General features: G+C 39.2%; 1 protein-coding gene across 4 annotated transcripts in view; it reads right to left on the bottom strand.

The window, feature by feature from the left end:
- The window catches only part of LOC308176832 (uncharacterized protein), a 173,530-nt gene that overhangs the window by 19,896 nt on the left and 139,834 nt on the right, over positions 1-13,800 (bottom strand). The window lies entirely within an intron of this gene.

Genomic DNA, 13,800 nt, shown 5'->3' with positions numbered 1-13,800 from the left:
CAGCTTCCAGTAATGACTCTCTGACATAAACAGTAAGGGAGAAATATTACAGTTACTGAAGGAGTTGCGAGGACGAGCATGCATTTTCATGAGAGAGCTCTTTGAATGGCAGCAAGTACTCAAGCAGGCAGCTTTCCCTGCCAGTTAAGCTGGCCAAAGAAAGCGCTCTTCCCCTGGAAGACAATTAAAATGAGTTAAATGAATTAAAAAGGCCCTGCACAGTTAAAACATGGTCAGAGGTTAGGAACAGTAGTATCTGGATTTATGAAAATCATGTGGCTGCCAAGCCTCAGAAATTGTGTGTAACGAGGGAGCCATTCGAGTAGCAACATAAACAGCTTTGTAAAATTGAGGGCAATATACATAATTCTTAATTTCTAGGAGATGATTTCGTCAGCAGTTTTGCCATCTTAGGACTTGGATAAAATACTGATTTTTAAAATCTGATTTTTATCAAGCTGCTTTCCTTGGGAGAGGGAGATTAACAATGTATTTGTGAGCTAGGAGCAGCAGATAAATGAAATGCCCTTCAGTTTGTTATATATGTTTATATATATATATATATATGGTTACACGTGCCTGTCATTCTTTTTTTTTTTTTTTGAAGAGCTAAATTATAACAGAGAGCAGGAGAAACATACGTTGTACCTAAAATATGAACACCTCCTGCTCCTTTGTGTAAGAAGACATTCACCTGCAATCAGTTATTTAGCTTGGGTGTTTATGCAGGAGCAAAGAGTCTGTCATAATTACTCTCAGATATTTAAGTATTAATCTTGCAGCAGAAAGCCCAGAATGCTCTGATATACTTTTTTACCCATTACATACACAAAGTCTATCAGAAAGCATTTGTCTCCACACCCTTTATTCAGTTTCAAAGGGTTAAACAGCCTATTTACAGGGCTGTCAGCAATCTGTAGCCCAAATCATGAAAAAGTCTGGCCTAGTTTTGTTCAGCATCGAGACTTGTCTTCTTGGCCTGTTGTTGTTACCATCATGTAATATCCATGACAATCGTGTTGTGCTTTTTAGGGGCTCTGTAGTGCTAAATCTGAGGGGCCATTTTAAGCCAGTAAAGGGCTTTATTTATGTGGATTTGAAAGAGTCTTGTGAAGGGCCTTCCACTCAAAATCCTCTTCAGCAGGTCATCCTGGTTTCAAAAGGATTTAGATGCAGAGGCAGTGATCAGTACTTCTATCACGTTCTAATAGACTGACATGAGCATTTGTGCCTGAAAGACAGGAGGAAAAAAGTGATGCAGATTTGCCCTAAATTGGACTGATGCACAAAGCAGAGCGCGCCATTGACTGACGAGGTAACCCCTCACACCCTTCCTTTACACTTCTAACCGGTGCCGCACAAAGAGGGAGCCGTGGGAAGCTGCATGGGAGCAAAGCATATCCATTTTCATGGACCATATGGAAATTTTGTTTTGTGTACAGAGAAAGTGTCTGATAACAGTGACCTTAACTGCCATATGTGTATGGTGAATAGTAAACAGAGCAAACCACTCAGCTCTCTGACCCTTAGCATATGGACATCTCTACCAAAGGAGAGTTTTCACAGCACATCCACTTTCACTGTCATCTCACTGGTAACCCAGGGGATTTCACTAGATTTGTTAATGAATTGCTCTATTGACTTATATCTGAGCTTGCCTCATTAGAGTAGAAGAACAAAATTTTTATCTATGTTTTCGTGAAGGGGACCAGAATGCCCCTCCTTTGTTAAGAGGTGGGTAATCTGTGGGGCTGTCATCTGTTTTGAGCTAATTTATTGTGTCAGTTTAAGAAGGCTCTTCAGTGTTCATTGATGCTCAAGCTCCACTCCAAGCCTCTTTAAATCAATTTTTTCCTTGTGAGTGGAATGTTTTTTAGGCCCCTGCTTGGTTTACAAATAGCTGAACATGTTGTTACCCTGGTGCTGGCTAGCTTTAGAGTGCCAAATACAAGCACACTCAGTGAGCCTCCATAGCACCACCTGTCATGAAATGGCTTTCAAAGCGGCTACAAGCCTTGTACAACCTTGTACCATTCACCTTCCCCACCCACCATCACTCAAACAACAGTTCTTCATAAACTCGCCCGTACTGAACCCAGGCGTGTTACAGAAATAGAGGATGTGCATAGATCATAAATGTTCGTATTTCTACCATGCTGCAGTTAGTGATGGACCATTGCTTTAGGATTTCCAGAGTTTGAAACACAGACTAGCCTCTGGTTAGTACACCGTGATAGCCATCAATTAACATGTTATTAAATAGTACACCAATAATGAACACATTATGCCTAATGGCCAACGTGGAATCAGAAGGTATTAGTAAAATGAGATTCAATAAAATGCAAACCATAAAGATAAGCTTCTGAAGATTAGATCTGACTTCTTGTCTCTACTTCCAAGGAAATAAATGGTCAGTGCAGTAAACCTTCTTTCTGCCAGTCCTCTAACTGCCTTGAACACACAATATACTGCACGGCACAGGAAGGAACAGACACTTTGAAATAGAGCACTGCAGTGTGGCTCTTGGAGACAAACAAAAAACTCATATTTTTTCATATCCATGCAGAACACACAGTTTTGATGATTCTTTTTAAGACCAAGGAACCTTGAAGACACAGTGAACTGCAGATCCCTGGATCCATAACCAATCCATCAAGCTACCAGACTTGATGGGTATGGGCCTATCAATTTACAAACTACTGTTTTCCCCTTCTCCCCCTGCTGCCCACGAAAAACATTCCGTATTTAAAAATCACAAGTCGCACAGAGTATTAGTTGCAAACACTGTCATTTCCCCAGAATTAGAAGCAACTCAAAGAACTATAAAAATAGCTACCATTTGCACCAGTGACCTTGGCACATTCCACTGCAGTCAGTATGAGGTATGGGGGAAAATTCCAACAGCCAATCTTCAGATGTGAAGGGTTGCATTATTTTTTATAACATTATTATGAAATTGAAAATATGAATCCAAGAAGACCTTTGTGTCCTTGCAAGATACATAAGGGAGTGATGTGAGTTATTGTAAATTCAGCTACTTTCTGTAGCAAAGCATATTGTATGGAGTTTCAGAGCTGGAAACTGTTCTACAGTTTCAGAGCTGGAAACCTGTTTTTGCTGAATAGTGACCAAATTCTGCAGTCCTCACTCAAGCACAATTCCCACTGAACTTCCAACAGGAGCTTCCCCTCATCAGGAATTCCATTACTAGCAGTCAACATTTTTATCCAAATCACTAGCCAAAGTGGAAGGTGTGTTGAATGAAAGTAGCCCTTTTTTCCAGCTTCTACAGATGATTTATACCCATGCATTTTCTGCGTAGTTGAACTTTCGGAACTCACATTATTGGGCTCACGTTATTTTGAAGCTTTGTGTAAGGCTTTGGCTATGCTAGACTTATCTCGAAACGCCTCATGGTGCTGGCCAACTCTAGCCAAACAGCACAGCAAGACAGACTAAAGATGTTCACAACGCAAAGGCCCTACCTGCACATTGGAGGCAACACCAGCTCATTTTGCTGCAGATGTTTTTCTCTGAGTTGCCATGGAGTCATTGGCTCACCCAGAATCAACTCTGTCTGCACAAATGACTCATCTTGCTACCAAAATCTATGTGTAGGGATTGTTATTAAGAATCCAATATTAATCAAGCCATGGTATTGGAGTTGTCATAGTTATTTCCTACTCTTAGCACAGAAAATAATGATGTTCTATTATTTCAAATAGCACAGTGAGAGAAGTGTGGGTAAATACTAATTTTTTTCACTGGAAAAATTATGTTGCACATCGATAAATACCAAGATGTGAAAAGCAATCTGAGAGTGTACAGGGAACTGAAAACACATTTCTTCGGGGTTCACTCCTTCACTGGCTGGCATGGCTGTCAAACATCTGAGCCACTGTCACTGGGTAAATCCTGCACTTTGCAGTGCTGAGTAGAGTACGGGAGTACCCTAACACCTGGTGTACCGAGTATCAGGCAGAATTTCATTACAATTTTTAAGCAAAAAACACATAAGCAAAATGCTTACTTTACTTTTCGCTGCATTTTTTTTTCCAAATCTTGTTTTATGTAGGAATTAGTTTAAAGCCATTTGGATTATTTATGTTCATTTAATCTAGGGATTTCTAGGCAAAATCTATCAAAGGAAATTAAAGTAAGTCCCAATTGCCAGTGCATGAAAAGATATGGTATCACTATGCACAATTAAATGACAGTCAGGTCATTTCTTGCAGTGAAACTGGTGGCTTACAGGTTGATAAATCTAAACCTGCAACTTTAAGAGATTCAGAAAAAACAAAAAGTTAATTCTGGCAGCAATCTATGTTGATTCTCCTGTTTTAGAGTTTTCTGCTCTTTGAAAATTGCTAACCAAGTCCACTCATTTTTTACCACCTTTTTTTTTTTTTTTTAAACAAACAAACAAGCAAAGAAAAAAAAACACCACCACCAAAACCATTCCAGGCACATTGGTTATGTTTTCAGACTGGAGCTCATATCCGATTTCAACTCTGAAAATAAATGTCTCACATTCCCCATTCATTCATATGACAAAACAAGCCTGCAGATCAGTGCAATAAGCAATTCCTGACTTAGAAGACACCTTAGGCTGAAAAATCAGGATGGGCACTGAAAGTTAAAACTTTATCACAGCTGTATGGAAAAATCTGGCAGAGAACCTGCCCACACCGTGCATGACTAAAGGCTGTAGTCTTTGACCCTTACTCTCCTGTATTGACAGGATCACATAGGAAAAGATACAGTTAAAACAAATGAAAACAAAAAATAGAGAGATAGGAACACTGGAACATTTACAACAACCTACTCACAAAAAAAAGCAACATATGTAAATTACTAGGACAAATAAATAACTTCAGAAATTCATTCCTTTTCTTAGTTTCATTGCAGAAAGAGCAGGTAAAACAGAGCTCAAAAAAAAAAAAAACGAAAAAAGGAAAAGCTGCATGTATCATACTTCAGTGGGCTAACCATATTCCTTAAAATTACAAATTTGACAGAAAAATGGCTTCATAAAGTACAAGTGCCTGGGGTGCATAATATCTACCAGAGAAATTGCTATAAAAATTATATGAAATTATGACTAATCACTAGTATCTAAAGGGTGTTTCACCTTATCAGACTGTATATTCACACACCCAGGAATAGATACAACAAGTAGTAAATATAGGAATCGAGATTCCATGACACACATTCCTTTTTTTTGTCTATTATGGATCTGAGGAACAGATCTATGAGGATCCCTTAATTACCACTAGCAACTGATTAGCAGATCAGAAACAACGTCAACTACTTAACTGCATTTTGCAAAAACTTCTGAGTTTCTGTTCATTCGTTTTTGTTTCACACTGGAATGATAAAAAAAACCCTGCTAAATAGCTTCAGATAGTTGGGCTGGGATGGAAAGTACCAAGTTTTGATCCTCTACTTGCCATTCCAGGACATCAATGGAAAGAAAAAGTGTTCACACTGGGCCTCAAAGCCTTACTGCTGAGAACTCCGTCAAAACCTAAAAAAAATTTATGAGAGTTTTCATAACAGCAATCTGTTTCTCCCCTGAAAATAGTCTAACCTGTCTCACTAGCAAAGAGATTTAATGAGTAGGAACTGGAGAGGAATAAAATATCTTAATCAACTTAGTTGCTATAAATAGAAGTTAAAGACCATTGAAAAACCAATCGACATACTTTCACACTGCAACACAAGTCGTCCAGAGGACTCTCAAGATTGTACCATCACGTTTGGAGGCGCAAGCTAGCAGAGGACTTCTTGTGCATTCTTCACCCCATGATGTTATTTCCATAAGAAAAACCTGGAAGTTGAAACTGTGACAACTTGCACTGACCCACGGGAATGCAAACATCTATCTCCTGATAACACGCTGAGATAATGCACGTCACCACTGCAGCCAGCACGAGGACACTTGTCTTCACTTATTTTATATCCACTCTATCACATTCCTGGCCACGCTTCCCTATCTTTCCTTTCAACACACTCCATGCATTCCTCCAGTGAAGTGCACAACTTGCTCGTTCAAACACAACTGGGCAGCACGATCGCACTTTCCTTCCCGCAGCTGAACAAAGCCCATGGGCTACTTAAAACGGCTGTTCTAGAAGGTCAGTTTTTCACACCCTGTTACAGAAGCATCCTTCCTTTTTCTTTTCAGAGTTTGGCTGTTGGCCGCAAGCTAGTCTTTCTTCCCACAAGACAGAAACAGTGTTACACTCAATCTGTGAAATCTAGAAACCACCCAGAAAAAAGCAAACGTGCAAGCCTCCTTGTTTGCTACCCATTATTCTATTGATAACTTCTCCATTGTGTTGAAACCACAAGCATATTCTGCATCCTATTTGCCAAATTATACAAGATTCTAACATCACAAATAGCAATAGAATCCTTATTTTTAGAATCAGTTGACATTTTTTGCTGGATACAGCCACTTGACAAAAATATTCCATTAACATTTTCATTGGTGTGTAGGGGAGCAGGGAAAAAAGCTGAACAAAAGCAAGAAATATTAACAAGAAGAACTGTATTTTGTCTTTTGCCTATTCCAAGAGTGCAGAATGAGAAAAACCCAACCTGAAAATTTTTTATTTTGCAGAAACGTATTTTTGGACCATTTCCGTTACTGAAATATAAAAGCATTATCAACCATCATGGGAAAAAGAAAACACAGAATTCATACATGTTTTCTTTTCAGAAAACTTCTCTGGTTCTAATTGCACTTAATTCTTTAAAATTCAAATAAAATTATGTTAGATAAAATTTAATGCTGTGATCAACGGATTTACAGCATTTTAAATTGATTCCATTCAGCACTGAAATTATAGCCATCAGAACTGCAACGTCTTTCAGGTGTTTACACAAGGCTAAAGCAACTGATATTACCCATTGGACTCCAGTGCAGAGCAGAAGGAGCTTCTCCTGTTTTTGGCATTACCTCAAGCAATGAGAGAGTCGTTTGTCTGTTTCCACCTCAGATGTCTTCTGTTCCTTCCCTTGACATGATACGCTGAATTAAACCATTTGTCTGGTGACTAAGAATCCAACCCAATGATGACAGGATTCACAAGTGTGGATTTCAGCAGGTGTCAGATGTGATCTCGATTTCTATGCTAGGGCCACAGAATCTTTGTTTTTGGCTGCTAATTTTGTTTTCTCCACCAGGTCCTACTTACCAAGGAATTTCCAATGGGAACACAGAATTCACATTTTTGATGATGATGTCACTAATCTTACATCTCTACAGTAAATTTTTTCTTTGAAGAACCTCCCTCTCTCCTTTCCCTGCCAACCAACTACTATTTATCACTTGTGTTGTGGCTTCTAGGTAGTGTTGTACATAGCAGAGTGAATTACTCTAATATTCATCTCAAAAGGCAAGCAATATGATTTGTTACTTACTTGGCGCCAGAAAGAATGAAAACCATGCAGCATAGGATACACATTTTAACTGGAGAGAAATTATTTGAATTTAGCAATAAGAGTTTTTTCAGTTAAACTTTACCAGATGCAGTATTGTGTCACATACCAAATTCATGGGAAATCAAGGAAAACAACTCCCAAAGTCTAATACTCAGTGCCGGAGTTTCCTCATATATCTGAATGTTCAGATATTTTTCTATGTTTGTCTTGGGGATGCAGTTTAAAAGGCTGTGCTTTGGCACATATATATTTGAATACAGTGACCAATTTTCACCACACGAATTACAGTATCAATTTACAGCTTTTGTTCTAAAAAAGATATTTTCCTTGCACACCAACTATAAAAGTTCAGTCACTTAAATTACACAGGTTGATCCATCTGTGGTGGAAATTACTATTTAAGCTTTATTTATCTAGGAGTAAGCTATGCACCTGTTCTCACCTCTAGACAAATTACTGCATAATCCAGTGTCTGCTAATAAGGTATTCACAGACTCTAAAACTGAAAATATAACCCCTTTTGCCTAAAATCCTTCAGACCTATCAGATCTTCGAAACTTGTCCTGGAAAACATCTCTGCTACATGACTCAAAGGTCAAGCAGGAGGAAGGAACGTACACTGGGTCTGAGGGCAGTAGAAGACCATCCTTCTTGCACTAAATACATGATGAACTGAAGAATACCATCTGATCTGCAGAGATGCAATGAAGAATGAAGGAAGAAGGATGTATCATTGGGGCTGATGGCTGAAAACTCCACTTTTACTTATACCCGGAAATGCATGGGCAGCTACCACGCAGTTGGAGAACTTTGAGAGCAGTCTGCAAGTAAAGCATGCTCTGAAGAGACCAAAAGAGCAAGAAGTGGCTTTGTGCTCTTATGGAAAGTTTCCAGATATTCTTCAGACATTGCCTTAGGTACATTGCATTTCAGTAATCCAACTTAAAAGTTAAAAACCCATGAATAATTTTATAATAGCTCGTATGCAAATTCAAAGACTTGCAAAATCCATTGTTGCTTACGTGGCTTTTGATAAGATTCCTCAGCGCAGAGGGAACAAGAATTTTATTTCTATAATTTCCATCGGTTGTTTCTTTTAAGAAAATTTACTGAAAACCTCCAGTTTAAGTCCCAGGTTCAAGTATGAAAAGGGGAAGTGTGCTGTCTATGCTCGGCTGTGATCTCCCTCCTCCCAAAAGACACTGTGGACACATACAGTAAGTACACACATTTTCAGAATATGAGCCCTCCTGGCCTTGAGGCCATGGTCAGCAGGAGGGGTGACAAAGCAGAAGCCTGCGGTGCATGACAGCAGTCAGGGCAAATTAACAATTGCCCCTTCTATTCACAAAGAGAAAAGAATGGAGCCATTCAAGAGCAAATCCATCTGTCCCCGTGAGGGTTCACAAGAGTGTCAGAGAAACCTCACGGCCAACAGTCTCTAAGTACTGGCTCACAGGAATCCAGCAGAATCAGCATGGATACTTGGTCTTTTGTCCACCAGTCGAAGCTCCACTGTCAGGACGCTGTTTTCGCAGCCTGTCTGCTTGAAGATTCAAGGTCTGCTCAGTGCTACCTTTGCCAAGAAGCAGAAGGGGAAACAAGAGGCAAGGCGAGACTCTTGCAATTTTCATCACAAAGTGAAGATTTCTTGAGCATGAAGGAAAGAACTGCTTATTTAATAGTTGCTCACTTGTTATTTTTCCACAAAAAAGCATGAACAACGTAGGTAGGGAATCATTACAATATCTCTATTAGGAGCCAAACCAATGCCTTCCCAAAGTCTTTAAATGATCATGCCTGTGCTCACAGACAGTCATCTCAATGCACCTTATGTCTGCATTAGTTATGATCACTGGGATAACCCTGAAAATACAAATCACAGGTAAGTGCATGCAACGCTGTGTGCCCATATTTGCAGAATGCAGGACACACTTCTCAGGAGCTTTCTCTACCCCACGCATATCAACAGATGCCAAGTCAGGTGCTAGTGATAATATGTCAGCTGTCAACATTATTAACTCACTGCTCATCAGGGTACAGAAGAGAGAAGGACCGGATTATGAATATTTGTACATTTGCTGGGAGTACTGATCTCATTTTAGCACCTCTAAGAAGGTGCCTAGGAGAATGGAAAAGACCTCTGACCTCTTCCTGCAGGAATATTTTTCAGAAAGTCCAGAATTTATGCCCTTCCCTGAGTGGAAGCCAGTGGGCATTCCTCATAGCCCTTACATATATGCAGGCAGCCCTGAGTGAAGTCCAAGCCCAAGGAATTCCAGACAAGCCCGATCTCTGCCAACATCTGCACAGCTGACAGAGGAGGTCCATCTCAGCTATGCAGCCTGGCGGATTATAACATTATCTGCTGCTCATACCAAATCAGAGCAATTCTTTCTCCAAAGCAGATCTAATATTGCTCACTATGTACAAAATGCAAACCTGGTTTTGCCAGCCTCCTTAGTCCCTGGCATAACTTTTGAGCATGAGATCATAAGGCTGCGGAAAGATGATGAAAACCTTCTTTGGTTCCTCTTAGGTCACCTATCTTACTTTTTTTATTTTTATCCTGTAACAGCTGCCAGTGAATTACAATAATACAGATTAACAGGGTCATTTAGGGGTTGTTGTGCCACTAACCGAGAAAAGAAAATAGCAGTATATCAGGCCATAGATAACACATGAGACAATAGTCCTTCCATCTCCAATCTGTACAGATTCAATATGCTGCTAGAGTATTCTCTCCCCTTTTCCCCTTCAAAGGGAAATTCGACCTCTCTGACTGAGTTGGGAGGAATTATATACCCTTGCTTCACTCCAAACAAAATGCCTATGTTAATTTGTCCAGCTTTAAATTCTATTGATATTTTGGAAAATTGCTTCTATAAACCTAAGACTCATGTCTTTCTTTACTCAGGCAACACTTTTGGTGAAGTATGCCAGCAAGAGATGTAGAGAAGCAAATTAAAGACTTAAGATATGATCCTGAATATCAACAGTATAATTGTAATTACTCCTTCCGCAGGTTTACTGGGAATTATTCTCCTCCCTCATTCTCAGCAACCCAACAGGCTCAGGAGTAGCACAGTGCTGATCCATTCAATCAAAATACCTCTCCAACTCAGAGGAGGCCGAAGCCCAGCCATTTGCCTGCTATTAGTAGACAGTCCTGCCACGTGGGATAGCTAATCCATACTAAGGAATAGTTTTCCTATGTGTTCCTGTTGTAGGTTTAAGAGCTCTTGAGAAGGGTTGTGCTGCAAGAGCTTTTTCCGGGTCAACACAACGAAGTCTCAAAGATACACAGACTACGTGCCACAGTCTAGTAAGATATTATTGCTATTAAAACATCTTTTTTCAACAGCTATGGCTCTGCTGCTAATAATCAAAGAGAGGCAGTCTCACTGCAAATACAAGGCTGATGCAAGAGTAGCCCATCAGGTAGGAGAAATATTAAAAGTTGCTAGCTTCTACAGAGAATGAGGTTTCAAATAGGCCGGAATAAAGATTGACAAGGAAACTAAATGTCAGCTGCTTACCCCAGACTGGCTGCTTTATACTGGCTCTTGAGTGTGCCTCACATTTTTCACCATAAATGGAAAGAGCTAATAAAAAAAAGAATACCAAACAATCCGAACATAAAAGTGTATAGCTATCATAAAATAATACGTTTTTCTTTTCTTAGCATTTCAGCTGTCTGAAGAATACTTTTCTGGTGTAAAAGAGATAACTATATATCTTCTGATTTTATTGGCTGCAGATTACACTAATTATCATAAAAAATTACTACCACTAATAAAAATTCTATTATAAGTTACTTATAGTAATCTCTAGGGTACTATACTTAGCTTAGAAAAGATTGTAATTACACTGCATTACAGGGAGAATTTGTTTCCTGAAGCAGCTTTAACACTGTCTGTTTCTTTTAACACTTTAAAGTTGCCTTTTTTTTTTTTTCTTCCTCTTTCCCTTTTCAGGTCAAATGTTGCCTGTTATTTTCACTGTGCAGGATGTGATTTTATCCCAGAATAATGATCCATCTCTGTTGCAAGTGACGCAAATGAAGTTTTAAAATCACAAATATCTGGGTGGGTTTCACCTCCCGAGGGGGTTAGCATGTCTCAATGGAAGGATGCATAAAAGGGAAGACCTAACACTCTCCGCCCAAAGGGAAACGCACTCTGTATAAAATTGCTGGAAGCTAGTGGGTGTTCACAAAAAATACAATGTTCGGATTTTATTTGACAAGACAACAATTGTTATTTTCCCTTTTAGATACTTTGCATTTTACCATCTGTGAGGTTGATGACTCTTAAATGACCTTAAATCATACCGCTGTTAATGGCAGTGGTTACAGGCAAACGTGGAATTCTGTGCGCTACCTGCCTGGGACTGAACATCAAATTAAATTGCTTTACTTTGATAGCTGACACTGTAGTAAATAACCTCAAAGTCCAACTAATTAAAATAAAATTGAAACAGTGGCCATTTCTTTTAGAAAGGGTTTCAATGCTTCAATAGCAGGGCTAATCAACATCTTAATTAACAGTCATATAAAACGAAATAGCCCATTTGAGTTGCTTTAAAATAGACAACTTATTTATGCAAAGACTAGTGGCATATTAATTGCTAACACTAAGAAAAAAATATTCCTTTGAGCTTTACAGCTTCCTTTGCACCAAAGGATTTGAGAACTAAATTGTGGAAAAAACGTATTACAGTAGTTAATTTTATGACAGACATGAACCATAAGCATAAGCAAATGTAGGAAACTTTTGTGGCATGTTTTGGTTTTCTAGTTGTTCCTTTTTTTTTTCCTTCTCAAAATAAGATTAATCAAAGTAGCCTCATAATATTCCTGTTCTATTTAAAGTTAAGCATTCAGGGCTCATCCTGGGAGACACTGACCAAACCAGCTCTGACCCAACAAGACAGTTAACATCAAGCACATGTATCCTTGAGCCCAGCCAGATGAACCAGGAGCTCAAGTGCACGTTTTTCACCATTGGAGTGGTCTGCTCAGGACCCTGCAAGACTGAACCTTCTCCTCCCTGATCCTGAAGCATTTGCACATGCACTCGGAATTGACCCAGGCAAACAATCAAAGGACTACTCATGTGAGCAAGCATTTCCAGGATCAGGTCCCAAATGACTCATCTGCTCCAATTAGTCTACCTCAGGTTGTATCTTTAAATAGCTTTCATTTACTAATGTGTGTGAGGGAGGAGCAGCAGGGAGGAATTACATTTCCTTTCCTAATTACTTTACTTTTGTTGACATCTTGGAATAAGTTTTTACTTTCAGAGGATTGGAGTTGATTTACACTACAGAAACAGCACAGCAAGCATGAGAAAATTATTTGCCCTTCCTCCTGCCAGGCATCCATTTCCTTTTCACTGTTGCTAACAATGCGCTAACTATTTATGCGTTTGTCAAAGGATACCAGCATAAGAAAACTATATTTAAATCACTTCACTACAAAGTGAAAACACAAGGTAATGATTCAGACTTTATTTAAGTAATAATAATATTTGCACAGACTGCCTGGCGAGAGTGCTTGTAGGTGGCAGGAGTTCAGTACAGTCCTAGAGGGTCAGCAGTAACAAGAAATCTGAAATAGCCTTTAATTTTCTTCTTAAAAAACACCATTTAATTTATGACCTTGAAATTCACACAAAAATGTGTCATTTCCCCCAGTTAAAGTCTGATTTCACTGCATTTTTCAATGAAGCTGAAAATGAAGGAGCTTTATTTGCAGAAGGAGATTCAGGGGCCTTGCAAGTGCCTCAGCTGACACGAAATGAGTTGCTTTGCTTATTTTGCTCCCTAGTACAGAAAGGTTTCCACCTTTGGTCATCAGCTAGAACTAACTGCAGCCCTGGCTGCCTGTCCCAGTGCAGACGCTGAGGATGGGAGGATGTGGGAATCAAACTGGGACACTCATTGTTGAGACCATGTTGAGTCTGAGGCGCATTGACAAGGGAACAAGGAAACATGCTGAACATGCTCCACAAAGGAGATCAATCTCTCTGCTGTCAGCCTGGCTCTTCTCACAAACTTGGCATTTGCATAACCTCACCTTCAAAATTTAGAAAGCAAAAAGAGTCCAAACATCTTCACAATTTACATGAGGCTTAGTCACATAATAGATTAAACAAAGACAATTCAAAGAACAGCGTCTTTCAACAAATTCTTGAAAGCAGCAGAAAACAGATGGACAAAAACATTGATGCTTACATGCCCCGAGTTTTGGCTGCTAAACAGAATGTTTCATAGTCAATTTAAGAACAAATTTGCAAACTATTCATGAAGGTTGATATGTACAAAGAATGTGTTTATATAGGGAAAAAG

This window comes from Anser brachyrhynchus, assembly GCF_964034855.1.
Source record: "Anser brachyrhynchus genome assembly, chromosome: 12".
Classification (NCBI taxonomy): domain Eukaryota; kingdom Metazoa; phylum Chordata; class Aves; order Anseriformes; family Anatidae; genus Anser; species Anser brachyrhynchus.
This window is presented reverse-complemented; position numbering and strand designations above follow the sequence as displayed.